We start from the raw sequence: 21,123 nt of genomic DNA on the forward strand, positions 1-21,123 counted from the left end.
CCACAATGGCCGGCTTAAAGGCTTCAAATTGTTTCATTTGTATGATCCCTATTATTATTTTCAACAGCCATAAGTACTGAAATTTAACATTAAACTAAAACTAAACTAAACTCCTCCCACACAGGCCGTGAAGGCCGAAAGCCAACGACCGTCCGCCGTGTCATCCTCAGACCACAGGCGTCACTGGTTGCGGATATGGAGGGCCATGTGGTCAGCACACCGCTCTCCCGGCCGTATGTCACTTTCCGAGGCCGGAGCCGCTACTTCTCAATCAAGAAGCTCCTCAGTTTGCCTCACAAGGGCTGAGTGCACCCCGCTTGCAAACAGCGCTGGGCAGACCGGATGGTCGCCCATCCAAGTGCCAGCCCAGCCCGAATTCGCTTAACTTCGTACATCTGACGGGAACCGGTGTTACCGCTGCGGCAAGGCCGTTGACGAACTGTTTTCGCACATCCATTTCGTGCAATCGTTGCTATTATGTAATTCTCGCGTCTACCTTATTTATCGACTTCACTCCCTAGACAGCAAAATTGATCCACTACTTTAGAAATTTCTAGTCCTAGTTTAATCTTTAGAAGACTAGGATGGCCCGCTGCTACGTAAGTCGATACCTTACTTACAAGGGAACATCCCCATCGCACCCCCCTCAGATTTAGTTATAAGTTGGCACAGTGGATAGGCCTTGAAAAACTGAACACAGATCGATCGAGAAAACAAGAAGAAGTTGTGTGGAACTATGAAAAAATAAGCAAAATATACAAACTGGGTAGTCCATGTGTAATATAGGCAATATTAAGGGCAGTATGAGACGAGGAGCGCCGTGGTCCCGTGGTTAGTGTGAACAGCTGCAGAACGAGAGGTCTTCAGTTCAAATCTTCCCTCGACCGAAAATTTTAACTTTTTATTTTCAGTTTATGTGAAAAACTCTTATGTTTTCATCACTTTTTTTGGAGTGATTATTACATCCACAAGAAAACCTAAATCGGGCAAGGTAGAAGAATCTTTTCACCCATTCGCCAAGTGTACTAGTTAGGTGGGTCGACAACATATTCCTGTCATGTGACGCACATACTGTCACCAGTGTCGTATACAAAATATCAGACGTGTTTTCCTGTGGAGGAATCGGTTGACCTATGACCTTGCGATCAAATGTTTTCGGTTCCCATTGGAGAGGCACGTCCTTTCGTAACTAATCACACGGTTTTGCGGTGCGGTCGCAAAACACAGACACTAAACTTATTACAGTGAACAGAGACGTCAATGAACGAACGGACAGATCATAACTTTGCGAAAATAAAGAAAGTAAACTTTTCTCTCGAAGGAAGACTTGAACCCAGGTCCTCTTGTTCCGCAGCTGCTCACGCTGACCACGGGACCACGGCGCATAGTTGCTCACACACTCCTTTATGTTGCATATCTTGCGCATGGACTACTCAATTTGTATATATTGCTTATTTTTTTCATAGTTCCACACAACTTCTTCCTGTTTTCTCGATTGATCTGTGTTCAGTTTTTCAAGGCCTATCCACTGTGCCAACTTATAACTAAATCTGAGGGGGGTGCGATGGGGATGTTCCCTTGTTAGTATAACCACAAAGCGGATATTCTTTCTGTGATATATCATTTCCACGACGACATTGTCCATTATTTCCTTCAGTGTATCAGCAAAACACTAATTCAATATCGGTAGTAGTAATGAGCAACTCTGCCTTACAGCCTTGCTGCTTATGAACGGTCGCGTTTCCTCTGTGCTGACTACTCCAATCTGTATCGCATAAAGAGAATAGGTTATTTTCTGACTCTGTATATACTTGTTAACACAGTACCTATAAGTACACAAATACATGCCACGTTATATAAAACCTTCTACAAATCTACGAACTGAAGGAACACTAAAAATTATTACCTAACTACAATTTTAGTTTATAGGCGGGTGGACTAGTGCAAATGCAAAACGCTATCGAAATTACCGGCCTGCGTATCAAAATAACACAATTTGTCTTAGTTTGCCTAAAACTCGGTAAAAAAACCTTATAGTACATCAATAGAAGCTCTTTTATATCCTGATTGTACCAAATTTCACCCGTACTTTGGATTTCTGGCGATCAGAGTTTACAGAATGTTACAGACAGCAAAGTTTTATAATGTAGCGCAAATAACAATTGTGTTATTAGCACAAACAAGAACGACGGACATCCGTTGTATCTGGCCTCTATTTACCTGAAGACCACAGAAGGATTTCGTAATTAAATGAAGGACTTCGTTTCCGTTAGTTCCCGAGCTAGACTGTTTAGCATCTGACGGTTTGACAGGAACGTCACTAACGTTTTGATTCTTGACCGTGCTAGAAGTATTGACACGCCATCCAAAAATTAAATAGATTATGTGTATGGTAGCAGGAGGATCAGACTTGCTAAATGACGCAGAAAAAAGTTAATAACCAGAACTTCAGCTATTGGGAACGTGTACATTTAGAAACGGATTAATTACTTTCACGTAATTGCGTGAATGACATCTAGGTTTCTGAAACAAGCTGGTTTATAGCCTTCATTTACACTTTAAATACTGAAAACTAATAGTATTTGGGATGCCGAGTTTGTGACGATTGTAATAAGTAAGTCACAGTTACTGTTTTGCATTCTACGCCAAATTCAAATCCACATATTTCTGTGAAGCATGTTTTTGGAAATCGCACGATACATGTATCAGATATCGGATAGTCGGCCTTAGTTTGATACTGAATCAACCTTTTGAAGGAACTACAGGTATTCAGAATAGTGCACAATTTGCTAGCTAGAACTTACAAAAATATGATGAGAATAATTTTTCACACCGTCATGAAGTATGTGAAAAGAAAGCTTATGGTTTTGTAAGCGGGATCGGGACTACTGAAGAACGTGATACAATCTGTCGGCTTTGACTAATGATGTCAGAATTTACCAGAGATGATTTATTACACAGATTTAACAACAAAGACGAGTGTTTGTAAACAAAGGAATGCAGGAGAGAGAAAAAAGATGGTAAACGTATAGCACATGCATTACTATTTCGAACATAATGTTAAGGATATCGCTTGTTAGAGTCCTAGTACTTCTGTAAAAAATAAAGAAAAAATGGATAAAAATAACGTTAGCATGGAACGATAGTCGTCCTTTATAGGTTTGCTGCAGTACGGGAAACAAATTTGACGTACGTCGATTCCTTCGTTTTCGTTAGCTTCAGTATCCTATTCTTCAGTTGACCTATACAGATCAACTGAAGCACGGGATAAAATTTTAACAGGTGTTGCTTTTTTGGCCTCCGTTATTACTAGCATTTTGTTCTTACGTAGATAATATTACTAGTGAAGGCGAAAAGACTTACATACATAACTAGTGCTAACGAAAACGAAGAAATCGACGTACGTAACATTGGCATCCTGTACCTCAATTGAACTACGCGAAGGCCAGAAAAGAAAGACACATAAATTTTGTATCCATACTTTAGTTGAGCTCTATAAGTAAAGTGAAGTATAGGATAAAATTTTTTTTGCCTTCGATACTAATATTATCGACTGAAAATTATGATAGTCTTGCTGGCGAAGACATAAAAGTCCGACATCAGTAAATTTTGCATCGCATTCTTCAATTGAGCTATATAGGTAAATGATACCAATGTTACGTGTGTCGCTTTTTTCGTCTAGCTAGCACCCGTATCCCGTACTTCAGTTGACCTGTATAAGTCGACTAAGTTCTCGGTCTTTTTACCTCCAGTAGTGCTGGTATAGACTCGAAAAAGTCGTAGTGATACTAGTACTAGGAAAGGGAAAAAGAGCAATCACTGCAAAATTTGTATACTGTACTGCAGCTGACGAACCCGTACTTAACGCAGAACAATATAATACGACAAAGAAATACATTAAAATAGACAAATTCCGTACAACATAAAAATAAAAGACTAAACTTACCATACACAAAATCCTTACTTAACATAAGAAAATAACGAATGATGGATCAACTGCAAACAATCCCGAGCAAACCCATCCCTTTTTCTTAACTATCAGTTGCCCCCCCCCCCCCTCGCCCCCCATCCCAACCTGAAAGTAACTAACAATTTCTGTAGGATACATTTACCCAACATTTTTAAGGAAACACTAAAACGGGAATTTGCATCGGGTACTCTACACCTCATCTAAATGGCTCTGTACTGTCGAAACATGTTGTTTCCCCCTCCCTACAACAGATCTTATGGCTGACCAACAACCTTCTATACTATTGGTACAAGCCCCAGTTAATGAAGATCTGAATTCAATATTATGATTGATGACAAGATGCTGAAAACCCCTATTCCCCATATCCCTATATGAAGAAGAACCATCGGAAATAACTAAAGAACCCTCTGCAACATGACCTTCAATTAATTTCACCAACACTTTCTTCGTTCGATTAGGAACTACTTTAAAAACTGCATCATCACATTCTGGACCTGAAATTACAGCTCCCCCAAATCCATAATCCCACCGCAGTTTCCCTCCTGATGTACTTGGTTTTGCCAAAATGAGACTCGTCGATTTCGACTATAACACCCGGCCCCTCCAAAGGCCTCCTACACTTTATATATTCCCCACAAATTTCCCTACAAGACAAGTACCAATCTAAAACGGTACGCTCACTCACACGACATTCATGTACACACAACCATACAGGATACCTCAAACACCAACAGTATGTAAATTTTATTATAGTCCTCGAGGCCAGCTTCGATTTCTCAAACCATGTTCCTCGTCTAATTGAGCGCCATAGTCGATCCTTGCTACACCTCCATATGAATATATCTTGAGTACTACGAGCAGATACACTTATCAGCGAATATGTTCGCCGCACTCAAAACATCGAACGTAATCAGCAGGAAGACCAGACATTTCCAAAAACCGAATGGTTGCCATCATGTCTACGCCCAAAGTCTGCTATAAGTTTTCCATATTCATGTGAATAGATAAATCTATATCTACAAACGAAAACGAAAAACTAAAAACTCTTCTAAATGAAAAACTATTCTTCCAAATTATCTCAAACTCACTAAGAATGAAATTAAGTACGGAAAGAATTGGAAAGGACCAGTTACTTAAGACAATTTAAATTAAAAAAAAATCCTACGCAGTGTCTTGCACTGTGTTTTAAAAACACACTCATTTATTTCAATTTACATTGACGGCGCTTATCCACGACAGACAACAGATTTACTGTCTATGGCTCGAAAGTAAATACATTAATATCTATGACGTAATTGGTCAAAGCCGACGGGTTGTATCCCGTTCTTCAGTTGCCCCGTGGGAGCTGGCGTCAATTCAGACATGCTCCCATGAGCGACAAAACGACAAATTGAGACTACAGCTACGTAGCAAGCGTTTCGGAAGCGCTAAATGAAATTCTGCTTCTCAATGCTTACGCCGTTTGGCCAATACTTGGTGAGCGATTGAACTGAAGTTACATACGGCAAATTCATCTACCTATCTCTGATCCGGGGTCTGCAATTGCAACACAATGAAAAACTCGATGATCACCTACCTCTTCGCTTCGTCTTACAGCCCAAAGGATGCGAAATAGACTTCCTAGAAAGCGCACTTCGAAATGGACTCTTTCTTCGGAAGGTTTGTCAATGAGACTGATGCTACGCAACGGCTCCGTTGGTTTTTTTCCCGAACTCATTATGACGTCACGAGGTCGCATGCCTATTACTTTCTTTGACGTACGAAGTCTGTACGAAATGAAACGGAGAGACTGACTGTGGTCAAGAGGCTGTCTCTGAGGGAAACTCTCGGCCGCGATCTTGAGGATTAATTCATTTTAGGTATGTGGAATAATGAGTCAGTCTGAAGATCTCTTTTCTTGTTTAATATATTTACTGTCTTTATTTCCTTTTCAGAGATGTTGCTTGTGTACAATGACGTCCCCACGACGTGTTTATTGAACGGAAAAGGAATCTGATCGAATGACGCACAGCAACAAAAACCCGTTCTCTGATGAAGAGACTCTGCGAAAAAAAAAAGAGCTTGCCAGCTGTAAATCGACATCTACATTTATACTCAGGAAACCACAGTCAAGAGCATGGCAGTGGGTACTTACCACTGTATCAGTTTTAAAGTTTTTTCTTAGGCTCAGGAGAAATGATTGCTGAAACACCTCTGTGCGTGCTCTAATTAGCTAATCTTATCTTCATATCTCTGTGGGAGCCATATATAGGGATCTGTAATACATCGCTAATTTCATCACGGAATTCTGGTTCCACTTCCTTATTTTTAGAGGCCTATTCGGAACAATCTGCGTCCATGTTCTACCAAATCTACAACACTTAAGGAAAATTATATGTCAACTGAGTTCTATCAGCTTCTCCGTGACACACACCTGTGGGACAAAATAACCTGTGAAGATTAGTACTTCCCTTGTGTGTATATGTTCAAAGGCTCTATTGTTCCCATTTAATAAGGGTTCAGTACACTTGAGCAATATTATAGGACGGGTCCCACGAGTGTTTTGTAAGCAATCTCCGTTGTGGACTGAGTGCTGTTTCCCAGTATCTTACCAGTGAATCCACTATATGCAAACTGCAATATTTGTTGTGAGTTTAAGGGATAATTTTAAGAAGGTTGAGAAAAGGCATTTATTTCAGTCTTTTTCTACAGTTGTCTGCGTGTGGAAGCATGCAGATAACCACAGCGTCTTCGTGACTGATAACAATTGGTGTAATGATTGAAGAAAATTGTTTCCTTTGGTTCACCTAATATGACGTTTCTGTTAATTATTAATTTAGGAATCAAGTTTTAAATTGTAAGACATTTCCAGGGGCAGATGTGGACTCTGACCAGAATCTGTTTGTTATGAACTGTAGATTAAAACTGAAGACACGGCAAAAACTAGGGAACTTAAGGAGATGTGACCTGGATAAACTGAAAGAAACAGAGGTTGCAGAGAGTTTCAGAGAGAGCATTAGGGAACAGTTGACAAGAACGGGGGAAGGAAATACAGTAGAAGAAGAATAGGTAGCTTCGAGAGATGAAATAGTGAAGACAGCAGAGGATCAAGTAGGTAAAAAGATGAGGGCTAGTAGAAATCCTTGGGTAACAGAAGAGATATTGAATTTAATTGATGAAAGGAGAAAATATAAAAATGCAGTAAATGAAGCAGGCAAAAAGCAATACAAACGTCTTAAAAATGAGATTCCTACGAAGTGCAAAACGGCTAAGCAGAGATGACTAGAAGACAAATGTAAGGATGTAGAGGCGTATATCACTCGGGGCCTACAGGAAAATTATAGAACCCGTGGAGAAAAGAGAACCACTTGTATGAATGTCAAATGCTCTGATGGAAAACCACTTCTAAGCAAAAAGGGAAAGCAGGAACTTGGAAGGAGTATATAGAGGGTCTGTACAAGGGCGATGTACTTGACGACAATATAATGGAAATGGAAGAGTACGTAGATGAAGAAAAAATGGGAGATATGATACTGCGTGAAGAGTTTGACAGAGCGCTGACAGACCTAAGTCGAAACAAGGCCCCGGGAGTAGACAACATTCCATTAGAACTACTGATAGCCTTGAGGGAGCCAACCATGACAAAACTCTACCATCTGGTCACCAAGATGTATGTGACAGGCATCAAACCAGTCTCTGGACTGAAAACCACAACAGCATTAATTATTTTTTTAATTTTTTCGATAGAATATCAGCACGAATATCTACAAGTGGCAAGAATATCAGCACCAATATCTACAAGTCGCAGATGTAATACATGGAGCTGAGGTAGACGGAACTATTAGGCCAGAGTGAGTAGGCCTACGAATCGTTTTTCCACAGAGATTGCGTTAATAATGTTGGCTCCAATCTTCATATTATCAACTATTATGCTTCACTTACATTTATAACAAATTCCAAAATGTATTGTCAGGTTCGTAAATACAGATATATGTGGTCTGGGTAATTTGTTGTTGTTAGAACTGGTGAATGTACCTGTAGTTAGAACGGTCTACGAGTATATTCAGAGAGTGCATTCATACTACTTCTTGCTTCTCCGTGGCGATGACCACATCTTTGTGGTGAATAGATCACTGTTGCTGTCGTTAGAAGATGCAGTAAATGTCGTTTCTTGCTTCACACTGCAGGTTAGTTCACTCAGCTTCCGATGTGAACAGCCGCAGAGTAAATGCTTTAGGCGACAAGATACCTGCGCGACCAGCGATGTGACAGCAGCGCGGCTGCACGATAAGCGTACCCTAAGAACGTCCTACGCATGAGATTCAACATACTACAGAAAACAACAGCTGTAAAGCAGATGCCTACTCCAGTTACTGTTATGCTCTAGGATGCAACTGTACTCGAGAAGAACCGTCGCTAGAGTAAATAAACCATGTACCTACAAAATTGTTGAGGTTGTCATGGCCACTTGCTGACGCATTGTCCATCGATTTTCATGTCAATATCTTCAGCTGACGTTTATTTTACGATTTTTCTAGTGTTTGCCCAACACGAGTTTGTGGCATGGTCATTCACGCGGTAGTAATTTATACACCACTGGCCATTAAAATTGCTATACCAAGGAGAAATGCAGATGTTAAACGGGTATTCATTGGTCAAATATATTATACTAGAACTGACATTTGATTACATTTTCACGCAATTTGGGTACATAGATCCTGCGAAATCAGTACCTAGAACAACCACCTCTGGCCGTAATAACGGCCTTGATACACCTGGACATTGAGTCAAACAGAGCTTGGATGGCGTGTACAGGTACAGCTGCCCATGCAGTTTCAACACGATACCACAGTTCATCAGGAGTAGTGACTGGCGTATTGTGACGAGCCATTTGCTCGGCTACCATTTACCAGACGTTTTCAGTTGGTGAGAGATCTGGAGAATGTGCTGGACAGGGCAGCAGTCGAACATTTTCTGTATCCAGAAAGGCTCGTACAGGACCTGCAACATGCGGTCGTGCATTATCCTACACAAATGTAGTTTTTCGCAGGGATCGAATGAAGGCTAGAGCCACGGGTCGTAATACATCTGAAATGTAACGTCCACTGTTCAAAGTGCCATCAATGGGAACAAGAGGTGACCGAGACGTGTAACCAACGGCACCCCATACCGTCACGCCGGGTGATACGCCAGTATGGCGATGACGAATACACGCTTCGAATGTGCGTTCACCGAGATGTCACCGGATGTGACCATCATGATGCTGTGAAAAGAACCTGGATTCATCCGAAAAAATGACGTTTTGCGATTCGTGCACCCAGCTTCGTCGTTGAGTACACCATCGCCGGCGCCCCTGTCTGTGATGAAGCGTCAAGGGTAACCGCAGCCATGGTCCCCGAGCTGATAGTCCATGCTGCTGCAAACGTCGTCGAACTGTTCGTGCAGATGGTTGTTGTCTTGCAAATGTCCCCATCTGTTGACTCAGGGATAAAGACTTGGCTTCACGATCCATTACAGCCATGCGGATAAGATGCCTGTCATCTCGACTGCTAGTGATACGAGGCAGTTGGGATCCAGCACAGCGTTCCGTATTATGCTCCTGAACCCACCGATTCCATATTCTGCTAACAATGGTTGGATATCGACCAACGCGAGCAGCAATGTCGCGATACGATAAACTGCAATCGCGAAAGGCTACAATCCGACCTTTATCAAAGTCGGAAACGTGATGGTACGCATTTCTCCTCCTTACACGAGGCATCACAACAACGTTTCACCAGGCAACACCGGTCAACTGCTGTTTGTGTATGAGAAATCGGTTGGAAATTTTCCTCATGTCAGCTCGTTGTAGGTGTCGCCACCGGCGCCAACCTTGTGTGAATGCTCTGAAAAGCTGATCATTTGCATGTCACAGCATCTTCTTCCTGTCGGTTAAATTTCGCGTCTGTAGCACGTCATCTTCGTGGTGTAGCAATTTTAATGGCCAATAGTGTATGTATAGTGGTGTTAAGAACAATCCAAAATAATTAACGGGGAGTAATGAACCTTCGGGGATACTTTCGTCTATGTAGCATACTTGAGTGATTAACATTGCAGCCTGCCGGTGTGGCCGTGCGGTTCTGGGCTCTTCAGTTTGGTACCGCGTGACCGCTACGGTCGCAGGCTCGAATCCTGCCTCGGGCATGGATGTGTGTGATGTCCTTAGGTTAGTTAGGTTTAAGTAGTTCTAAGTTCTAGGGGACTGATGACCTGAGATGTTGAGTCCCATAGTGCTCAGAACCATTTGAACCATTTGATTAACATTGCGAGATTACAGGTTAATGTAAGATAAGCCATTGAAAACGTGAAAAGCTGGTACCTGAGTAACCGGTGTAACCGCCAGAGCGTTAAATGCAAGCATGCAAACGTACAAGCGTTGTGTTGTACAGCTGCCAGATAGTTTGTGGGATGGAGCTCCTTGCCTGTTGCGCTCGATCGGTCAATACAGGGACGATTAATGCTGTTTGTGGCTGTGTCTGACGCTGGAGTTGTTCGATGATGTCCCGTATGTGCTTGATTGAAGAGAGATCTGGTGATCGAGCAGGCCAAGGCAACGCGTCGACACTCTGTAGAGCATATTGGGTTACAAGGGCAGTCTTCTGTCTCGCAGTGCAACGTGGCCGTCCGTATCCTAGTTTCTTGCGACCATACATTCTCGTGACCACCGCTGCCAGCAATCATGTACAGTGGCTACATTCCTGCCAAGTCTTTCTACAGTATGGGAAAAGGAATATCCATCTTCTCGAATATCGGAGGAGAAGTATCCAGCTTCTCGTAGACCTATTACAAGACCTCATTCAAGCTCATAGAAGTGTTGATAATGGCGTCTTTGTCGTTTTAAAGGCATCCTTGGCTAACATCAACTAACCACGTCCAGACTCAAAGATAACCAACTCTACATTTACATCCATACTCCGCAAGCCACCTGACCGTGTGTGGCGGAGGGTACCTCGAGTACCTCTATCGGTTCTCCCTTCTATTCCAGTCTCGTATTGTTCGTGGAAAGAAAGATTGTCGGTATGCTTCTGTGTGAACTCTAATCTCTCTGATTTTATCCTCATGGTCTCTTCGCGAGATATACGTAGGAAGGAGCAATATACTGCTTCTCCTCGGTGAAGGTATGTTCTCGAAACCTCAACAAAAGCCCGTACCGAGCTACCGAGCGTCTCTCTTGCACAGTCTTCCACTGTAGTTTATCTGTCATCTCCGTAACGCTTTCGTGATTACTAAATGATCCTGTAACGAAGCGCACTGCTCTCCGTTGGATGTTCTCTATCTCTCCTATCAACCCTATCTGGTACGGATCCCACACTGCTGAGCAGTATTCAAGCTGTGGGCGAACAAGTGTACTGTAACCTACTTCCTTTGTTTTCGGACTGCATTTTCTTAGGATTCTTCCAACGAATCTCAGTCTGGCATCTGCCTTACCGACGACCAAATTTATATGATCATTCCATTTTAAATCACTCCTAGTGCCTACTCCCAGATAATTTATGGAATTAACTGCTTCCAGTCCCTGACCTGCTATATTGTAGCTAAATGATAAAGGATCTCACGACCATTACAGTGTGTGTTTAAATAAAACCTGATTTACATCCTCATAGTGACGCAACCAGCATCGCTGTTATGCGGCTGGCGCGAAATTTCAATAGATGTCATCTTGCAGATGTAGAAACACACATGCCAACTTTCGTTTATGTAGGACGACTACTTCTTGATGTTTAATTATTTTCCATCAGTGTGGTTCCAGAGTGTGGTCATTGCCGCTATGTTTCTCCATCTGTTATTTCCAAAATCCCTTCATCTTGAGAAGGCGGAGAAGCATCCATGGCTACAGGAAAGGAAGACGATGTTTGCTGTTAAATTAAAGAACCCTTTGGATGAAAAAATAAAGCTTTGTAAACATGGTTTCATGAATACTGCTTTCATGAAACAGTGGTCAGCTTGAGAGATAGCGAGACGGTCGATGATTCCGACGAACGTTAACGTGTCGCAGAAAATGTAGTTTTCTTTTTTAATATATTGAAACTCTCAATATTAGAACTACAAACACAAATTTTGACGCCGGCGCATTGTAAGAGAAAAATTTTCGGTGGCATTTTGTCGTATATGATAAAAGAGAAGAGTAAAAATGAATGTAATGGAACGGAACTCATATCCAGGAAGTCAACAGATTTGCTGTGACTGAGTTCAGAAATGACGTGAAGACATGGAAAGTTGGCCAGACAGGTTAGCCAAGAGTTGCGATAGAATCAGTTGCTCTTTGTGAATCCGCAGGTGGAACACGGCCCGATGGATGTTGCCGACTGGTTGGCACCAGGCTCAGCTGTTCTGTGCAAAGGCGTGGGGCCCTAATGATCAGCGAGACCTTGGCGTTAAAAAGAGTACAAGAGTATTTGGATATGATACTGCTCGCAAAAGGCATCTCATCCTGGACTCTATAGAGGACATCACATGCGCAGATTGACTCCTCCTGCACTCGCGAGCTGGCAGACGGGTTTGACGACACTGGTAAGACGTTTTGTATCAGTTACCTTGACCCATTGGCGAAGTATTTCCCTGGCCAATGCCAGTTCGTGACCTAACCGTTTTAGTGCAAATATTTAATGTACAATATAAACAGTGTTTCAGAAAAGTTGATCTAAATTTACTGTAGATACTGTTTGACAGTAGTAATAAAAACAGTTTTATTGTGAGTTAGCTTTGTTTGTTATGAGTGGTATTTCTACTAGATCCAGCTTATTTCTACAAGCTGCACGCGGAGTACTGGTGTATGCATTGTGCATACGACACAGAAGTGGAAGTTACGGTGGGGTCGACTGTGTTAGAGCTGTACGAAGCAGATCTCGGCCTGCCTGTTCCGCAAGGTTGTAGCATTCGAACGTGCATGCACAATACAACAGCTTTTTATAACCCTAATGTACACATTTATATCATAGGATGCAACTGGTTTTTCTTTTCCTTTTTAAGAAAGCGCTGCTGGTTAACCGCAAGCTAATAATCTACTATTCTGAGTCATGGCTATAAAGATATAACTAACACTGTAAATTATTGTTGACTTTATGGTCTAAATGGTAAAACGACAGTGTTCTGGAATTCGGTGGCTGCGTGGTTTTAGGCCCTGATTCATACTTTTGTTGTCAAGGTTGATTGGTTGGTTGGTTTGAGGCAGGGAACCAAACAGCGATGTCATCGGTCTTATCGGATTAGGGAAGGATGGGGAAGGAAATCGGCCCTTTCGGAGGAACCATCCAGGCCTTTTCCTGTAGCGATTTGGGAAATCACGGAAAACCTGAATCAGGATGGCCGGACGCGGTTTTTATATGGGGCCGACGTACGACGCTGGTGTTTATGAAAGGCGCCGTAACGGCTGTACGATACGTTAATGCCACCCTCCGACCGATAGTGCAACCATATCGGCAGCATATCTGCAAGGCATTCGTCTTCGTGGACAACAATTCTCGCCCCCATAGTGCACATCTTGTGAATGACTTCCTTCAGTATAACGACATCTCTCGACTAGAGTGGCCAGCATGTTCTCCAGACATGAACTTTATCGAACATGCCTGGGATAGATTGAAAAGGGCTGTTTATGGACGACGTGACCCACCAACCACTCTGACGGATCTACGCCGAATCGCCATTGAGGAGTGGGACATTTGGACCAACAGTACCTTGAACTTGTGGATAGTATGCCACGACGAATACAGGTATGCATCAGTGCAAGAGGACGTGCTACTGGGTGTTAGAGGTACCGGTGTGTACAGCAATATGGACCACCACCTCTGAAGGTCTCGCTGTATGGTGGTACAACATGCTAAGTGTAGTTGTCATGGGCAGTAAAAAGGGCGAAAATGATATTTACGTTGATCTCTATTGCAATTTTCTGTATAGGATCCAGAACTCTCGGAATCGAGGTGATGCAAAACTATTTTTGATGTGTGTATAATCAGATGGCGGAAATATCATTCAAACATTATTACGTGGCTATGGCCCAAAAATATGAAAAAATATTCATTGAAAGCTTCACGCAATGCTCTCTCTCTCTTTATCTTTGACATGCCAGGTGTTAAATTATTCATGGTGACAAGAGCGCTGTCTTTTGTAACACAGTATCTTAATTCTTATTCAGTTGTTTACGAGTGGAAATATTATTGTACACTTAAGGCTAAATTAATATTAAATATGATAGTTAAGAAAACGGCCACAGCTGTTATTGTAAGTGCACTACTGGCCATTAAAATTGCTACACCACGAAGATGACGTGCTACAGACGCGAAATTTAACCGACAGGAAGAAGATGCTGAGATATGCAAATGATTAGCTTTTCAGAGCATTCACACAAGGTTGGAGCTGGTGGCGACGCCTACAACGTGTTGACATAAGGAAAGTTTCCAACCGATTTCCATACAGAAACAGCAGTTGACCGGCGTTGCCTGGTGAAACGTTGTTGTGATGCATCGTGTAAGGAGGAGAAATGCGTATCATCATGTTTCCGACTTTGATAAAGGTCGGATTGTAGCCTATCGCGATTGCGGTTTATTGTATCGCGACATTGCTGCTCGCGTTGGTCGAGATCCAACGACTGTTAGCAGACTATGGACTCGGTGGGTTCAGGAGGGTAATACGGAACGCCGTGCTGGATCCCAATGGCCTCGTATCACTAGCAGTCTAGATGACAGGCATCTTATCCGCATGGCTGTAACGGATCGTGCAGCCACGTCTCAATCCCTGAGTCAACAGATGGGGACGTTTGCAAGACAACAACCATCTGCACGAACAGTTCGACGACGTATGCACCAGCACGGACTATCAGTTCGGAGACCATGGCTGCGGTTACCCTTGACGCTGCATCACAGACAGGAGCGCCTGCGAGGGTGTACTCAACGACTAACCTGGGTGTACGAATGGCAAAACGTCATTTTTTCGGATGCATCCAGGTTCTGTTTGCAGCATCACGATGGTCGCATCTGTGTTTGGCGACATCGCGGTGAACGCACATTGGAAGCGTGTATTCGTCATCGCCATACTGACGTATCACCCGGCGTGACGGTATGGGGTGCCATTGGTTACACGTCTCGGTCACCTCTTGTTCGCATTGGCGGCACTTTGAACAGTGGACGTTACATTTCAGATGTGTTACGACCCGTGGCTCTACCTTTCATTCGAACCCTGCGAAACCCTACATTTCAGCAGGATAATGCACGAGCGCATGTTGCAGGTCCTGTACGGGCCTTTCTGGATACAGAAAATGTTCGACTGCTGGCATGTCCAGCACATTCTCCATTTCTCTCACCAATTGAAAACGTCTGGTCAATGGTGGCCGAGCAACTGGCTCACCACAATACGACAGTCACTACTCCTGATGAACTGTGGTATCGTGTTGAAGCTGCGTGGGCAGCTGTACCCTGTACCTGTACACGCCATCCAAGCTGTGTTTGACTCAATGCCCAGGCGTATCAAGGCCGTTATTAGGGCCAGAGGTGGTTGTTCTGTATACTGATTTCGCAGGATCTATGCACCCAAATTGCGTGAAAATGTAATCACATGTCAGTTCTAGTATAATATATTTGTCCAATGAGTACCCGTTTATCATCTGCATTTCTTCTTGGTGTAGCAATTTTAATGGCCAGTAGTGTATATTTATGAAGTTACGAGCATTGGTACTTAAAATAACAGCTGTGGTGATTTTCTTAACATTCACTTTACTTAGCTGTGGGAGCACAACATGATAGAGATTATTTAATGTTAAGTAGCCTGCTTACGGAGTAATTCGACGTCATTACGATACGTCGTGCACATGACGTATCGAACATGCAAGTAATTAACCGTCTCCGTGCACAGGGTGGGATGGGCTGCCAGAGGATAGGAGCTTTCACAGTGGCAGTTGGGGGTGTCAGCCCTCTCGTTCCTCGTATCCGCTCGACTGGGAAGGGGTGTCGCCCGGCCTGTCGCCGAAGGGCCTGATTAGTGGCGCTGAGAGCGCGCTGTCGCTGCCTCCAGGAATAGCGGCCACCCTCGTACACCCGGCTGTGTCACGTCTCGTCGGTCTTATTTCTGTACGCACCACTGGAAACCACAACCCGTAGAATTGGCATTTGACTCATCGCCAAATCAGCGCTTATTAACTGAAGTGCCATTATATGGGGTACCAAACGAAATGAGTGAACTGAGGAGTTATTGGTAGCGAGGGTGCAGCATAGTGTCTTGGATAGAGTGTAATTAGCAGAAGTACAAGTAACTTCAGGAGAATCGCAGGGAAGCGTGTTTGCGTTGTCTATCTATGACGTAACAGGTAGTTTAATACGAGGGGCATTAAGTAAATAATGCAACTCATTTTTTCTCTCGCAATTTTGGTTGAAAAATTACGGAATTTGTTATGGGACATCGTAGACTATTACTACTTCAGCCCCTATAGTTTCTTGAAGTTCCGACAGGTGGAAGTGGTGTGCATTGCCTTCAAAATGGCTTCTGTAACGGAGGTGATTCCTAAGCAGAGATGGTTCAAAATGGTTCAAATGGCTCTGAGCAATATGCGACTTAACTTCTGAGGTCATCAGTCGCCTAGAACTTAGAACTAATTAAACTTAACTAACCTAAGGACATCACACACATCCATGCCCGAGGCAGGATTCGAACCTGCGACCGTAGCGGTCGCTCGGCTCCAGACTGTAGCGCCTAGAACCGCCTAGCCACTCCGGCTGGCCCCAAGCAGAGTTCTCACTGAGTTTCTTTTGGCGGATATTCATAGACGCTTTGCAGAATGTCTCCGGATACGAAATGAACAAAAGCACGGTGAGTCGTTGGGAGAGGCGTCTTTCGCCATCGCAACAACGTCACTCAAACCTGTCCGATCTTCCGTGTGCCGTGCGACCGCGCACAGCTGGGGGCCTTCAGTGCTGAAACGTGCGAACAGTCTCATTCGAGGTGACTGTCGGATCACAGTCAAGCACCTCACTGCACAACTGGACATCTCTGTTGGTAGTGCCGACACACTCGTCCACCAGTTGGGCTATTCAAAGCTGTGTGCCAGCTGGTTTCCTCGCCGCGTAACACAATACCAAAGAGCAACAAAGGCCCATTTGTGCGGAATTGCTTGTACGTTACAACGATGATTATGACAAGATTTTGTCGAACATCGTAACAGGCGATGAAATACAGGCTCATTACGTCGAACCGGAAACGAAGCTGCAATCCACGAAGTGGAAAACGTTCAAAGCCACACCATCATCCGGTAAAGTCATGGCGACGGTCTTCTGTGATACTGAAGGAGTTGTACTGTTTGATGTCTTCCCTCATGATGCAAGCATGAACTCTGAAGTGCTACCCTCAGGAAATAGAAGAAACGGCTTCAGACTGTTCATCGCCACAAAACTGTAAACGAACTTCTCCTTCTGCATGGTGACACAAGACCTCCTCGGGCATGGATATGTGTGCTGTCCTGAGGCTAGTTAGGTTTAAGTGGTTCTAAGCCTAGGGGACTGATGACCTCAGATGTTAAGTCCCATAGTGCTTAGAGCCATTTGAACCATTTGACGGTTCTTCCTCATCCACCATACAACCTGGTGCAAAGATGAAACTTCTTGGCAGATTGAAACTGTGTGCCTCACCGAGATTCGAACTCGGGATCTCGTGCAAAGATGGTTAACTTGCTTTAAATTTTCAGAAATGTAAAAGTATGCACTTCACAAAAATATAGCACTCTATGATTACAATATTAATGAGTCACAACTGAAGTCAGTCGTCTCATACTAATGTCCATGTGTATCAGTTTGTAGGGCTACGACATGAAATGATCAGTTGGACTCAACCGCAGGTAAGGCAGACAATAGATTTCGGTTGATAGGGACGATGCTGGGAAGTCTTCAAGGACGCTGCTTACAACACACACGTGGGACCAATAGTACAATACTTTTCATATCAGATGATAGTGAACTGCAAGACTCTTGAAGATGACGTCGGACATCGCGCTAAAGCCTGTTTACGAAATTTCAAGAAACAATTTTAAGTCAAGAATCGACGCATGTACTAAAGCTCCCTAAATTACATTGCCATCAATGTCCGAAAAAACTGGAGAGCACTAGGCTCATTACCTGGATATTTATAGTGTCAGTATCACATTGATTCAGTCTTTTCTGCAATCAGACTTCCGGAATATGTCATTACATATGAGATGCCCGATACTGATTATTTTTATTACTCGTTTGCCACCGAATGTTCTCGTTTGATGCGGCCGCCACAAATTTCTCTCTTGTGCCAACGTCTGAGATTAGCACTTGCGTTTTACGTCTTTAATTATTTGTTGGATGTACTCCAGTCTCTGTCTTCTCCTACAGTTTTCACCCTCTAGAGCTTCCTTTAATGCCATGGAACCTATTTCCTGGTGTCTTAACACACGTTCTATCACCCTGTCCTTTATTCCTGTCGCTGTTTTCCATATGTTTCTTTCTTTGCCTGTTCTGCAGAGATCCTCTTCATTTCTTATCAGTCCAAATAATTTTCAACAACTTTCTATAACATCACACCTCAAACTCTGTTTTATTTCCTGGTTATCCCACAGCGCACTATTCACTACCATTCAGTGCTGTGCTCCAAATGTACATTCTCAGAAATTTCTTCCTCGGGCTCAGGTCGATGTTTAATACTAAGAGACTTCTATTGATCACGAATGTCCTCTTTGCCTGTGTTAATGTTGTTTTTATGGTTTCTTAGGACATGCCAATTTTTTGTTCAGATCCCCATTTGGCCATTGTGAAACAGATTTGTGGTTTTCCTAAGCCAGTACGGCAGGATGCCAGCGTAATTCATTCCATATGGCCACAACCGATCCGTTCTCCAAACCCTACCCAGTCTGGGCTCTAACGTTTCAACATCGACGGTAAACTTTATTCTAAAGTTCCTCCTTTTCTACGAAAACTTTTCCTGTAAGTTGTGTTGCTCTTCTGCACGAATTTTCTTGTACACAACTTACTAGTTGGCGAACAATTTTGTAGCCTTGTATAGAGGATTTAGTGTGTGTGTGTGTGTGTGTGTGTGGCGGCGGCCACTCTAACTCATGTTTCTTATGCTTAATTGGGTTGAGATGAGAGATCGTGCCTGGCCATTCGATTTCATTCACTGTGTATCTCCTTCCAGTCCCCCCTCCCACCTTGAGGTGAGGGTTGCAGTTATTAACCTCAGCCTTTTTTCCGTAAATTGTAGGAATCTGCAAAATAAAAGCTTTGTACATGATGCATATGAATTTCGCTGTTCATCGGGATTTCAGGAACCTATATTACTAAATCACAATCAGCCACTGCAACTATACTGACCAATAAAAAATATAAACACACGTGGTGGAACGAAGATTGTAATGAAGCAATTGAAAAGCAAAGACAGGCTTGGATAAAATGGAATAGCAAGAAAACCTCCAAAAATCACGAAAACTTCTTGAAGGTTAGGAAAAATACATCAAAAGTATTGAGAACAACTAAGAGACTCTTCAACAAAAACCAAATCGATGAAATAGAAGCAAATTTTAGACAGCACACTCGGGAATTTCATAAAGTCTTTAAATCACAACTATCGAAGTTTAAACCTCCTACGTTACATATAAGACGACTCGATGGGAAACTAAATTTGAATGACAAATCATGTGCTGCAGCTTTTGGAAATTACTTTTCATCCCTACTGAATGCTGAAAATCCAAATGAAAAGCTTGATTTCTATCCTACTGTTCCTCCTGCAGATAGTCCCCCTCCTACATTAGATGAAAGCATGAAAACTATACAAGGCTTGAAAAATAACAAATCTGGAGCTGAGGATCGCATCTTGGCTGAAATGTGGAAATACGCAGATCATGATACAATAAAACATATCCATGATATCATAGTGAAGATTTGCGAAACTGAAACTCTACCTCCAGATTTGACCGTAGAAATTATTCACCCACTTGATAAAAAAGGCGATAAGAGTGATCTGAATAATTACCGAGGAATCTCTTTGCTACCAGCGACGTACAAGATCTTTTCCAGACTGTTGTTAAAGAGAGCTGAATCAGTCTTAGATCAACAATTGGGCGAATATAAAGCTGGTTTCAGGAAATCAAGATCCTAAGATCCTGTGCAGAGGAGATTCATAACCTGAAATCTGTTATATCTTACGCCTTTGTCGACTTTCAAAAAGCGTATGACTCAATTGATCGAGAAACAGTAAAGAACACTCTTGCCGAATTTGGTCTAGATAGGAAAACAATCAATCTGATAAGCGCCACTTTAAGTAACACAGTGTCAAAGGTCAAGTTCAGAGGCAAACTATCAGAACCATTTGAAATCCGTGCAGGGGTGAGACAAGGTGACCTGTTCTCTCCATTACTTTTCAACTGCGTCCTGGAAAAGATAGAGAGTGGAAAACAACCGTACCGGCAGGTTATGGGATTCAAATTAGACACAAAAGAAATGGCCTCAGTGGAAACTGTTTGGCTTTTGCTGATGATCTGGCACTCATTGCAAATAGTATTGGCGAAGCTAAGGTTCAAGTGTCTAGCCTACAATCAGTTGCTGCTAAGACTGGCCTAAAAACAGCATTTAACAAAACTGAATTCATCGAAAACATCAAACACGCTCCTCCTCATATTGAAATACAACAAGAGAAAATCAAGCAGTGGAAGAAATTTAAATATCTTGGAGAAATAATTACACCTGACGGTTCAGAAAATGCAGCTGTAGAAAGTAGGTGTTCTAAAATAGAAAGTGCTTTTCATCTGTGCAATGACTTATACAAAAGCAAAACCTTTCTTTAAATCTAAAACTTCTTCATTGTAACACCATAATTAGACCGTCAGCTTTGTATGCATCAGAATGTTTAAACATGATGAAGAAAGGAACACTACGAAAACTTGAAATAAAAGACCGGAAAATTTTGAGGAAAATCCTTGGCCCTATCAAAGGAAACGGAGAATTCCGCCGAAGACACAAATGTGAATTATACGAACATACAGAAGACATTGTTACCAGCATGAGGAAGCGGAGAATGATGTTTTTTGGTCATCTGGAAAGAATGAACCCGCAAAGGCTTACTTATCGCATACATTCAACAATTTCAAAAACAAAGTCGTATTCAAAGTGGGCAAGTCAAATTAAAAAGGATTTTCAGGA

Source organism: Schistocerca nitens, chromosome 2 (genome assembly GCF_023898315.1).
Source record: "Schistocerca nitens isolate TAMUIC-IGC-003100 chromosome 2, iqSchNite1.1, whole genome shotgun sequence".
Classification (NCBI taxonomy): Eukaryota; Metazoa; Arthropoda; class Insecta; order Orthoptera; family Acrididae; genus Schistocerca; species Schistocerca nitens.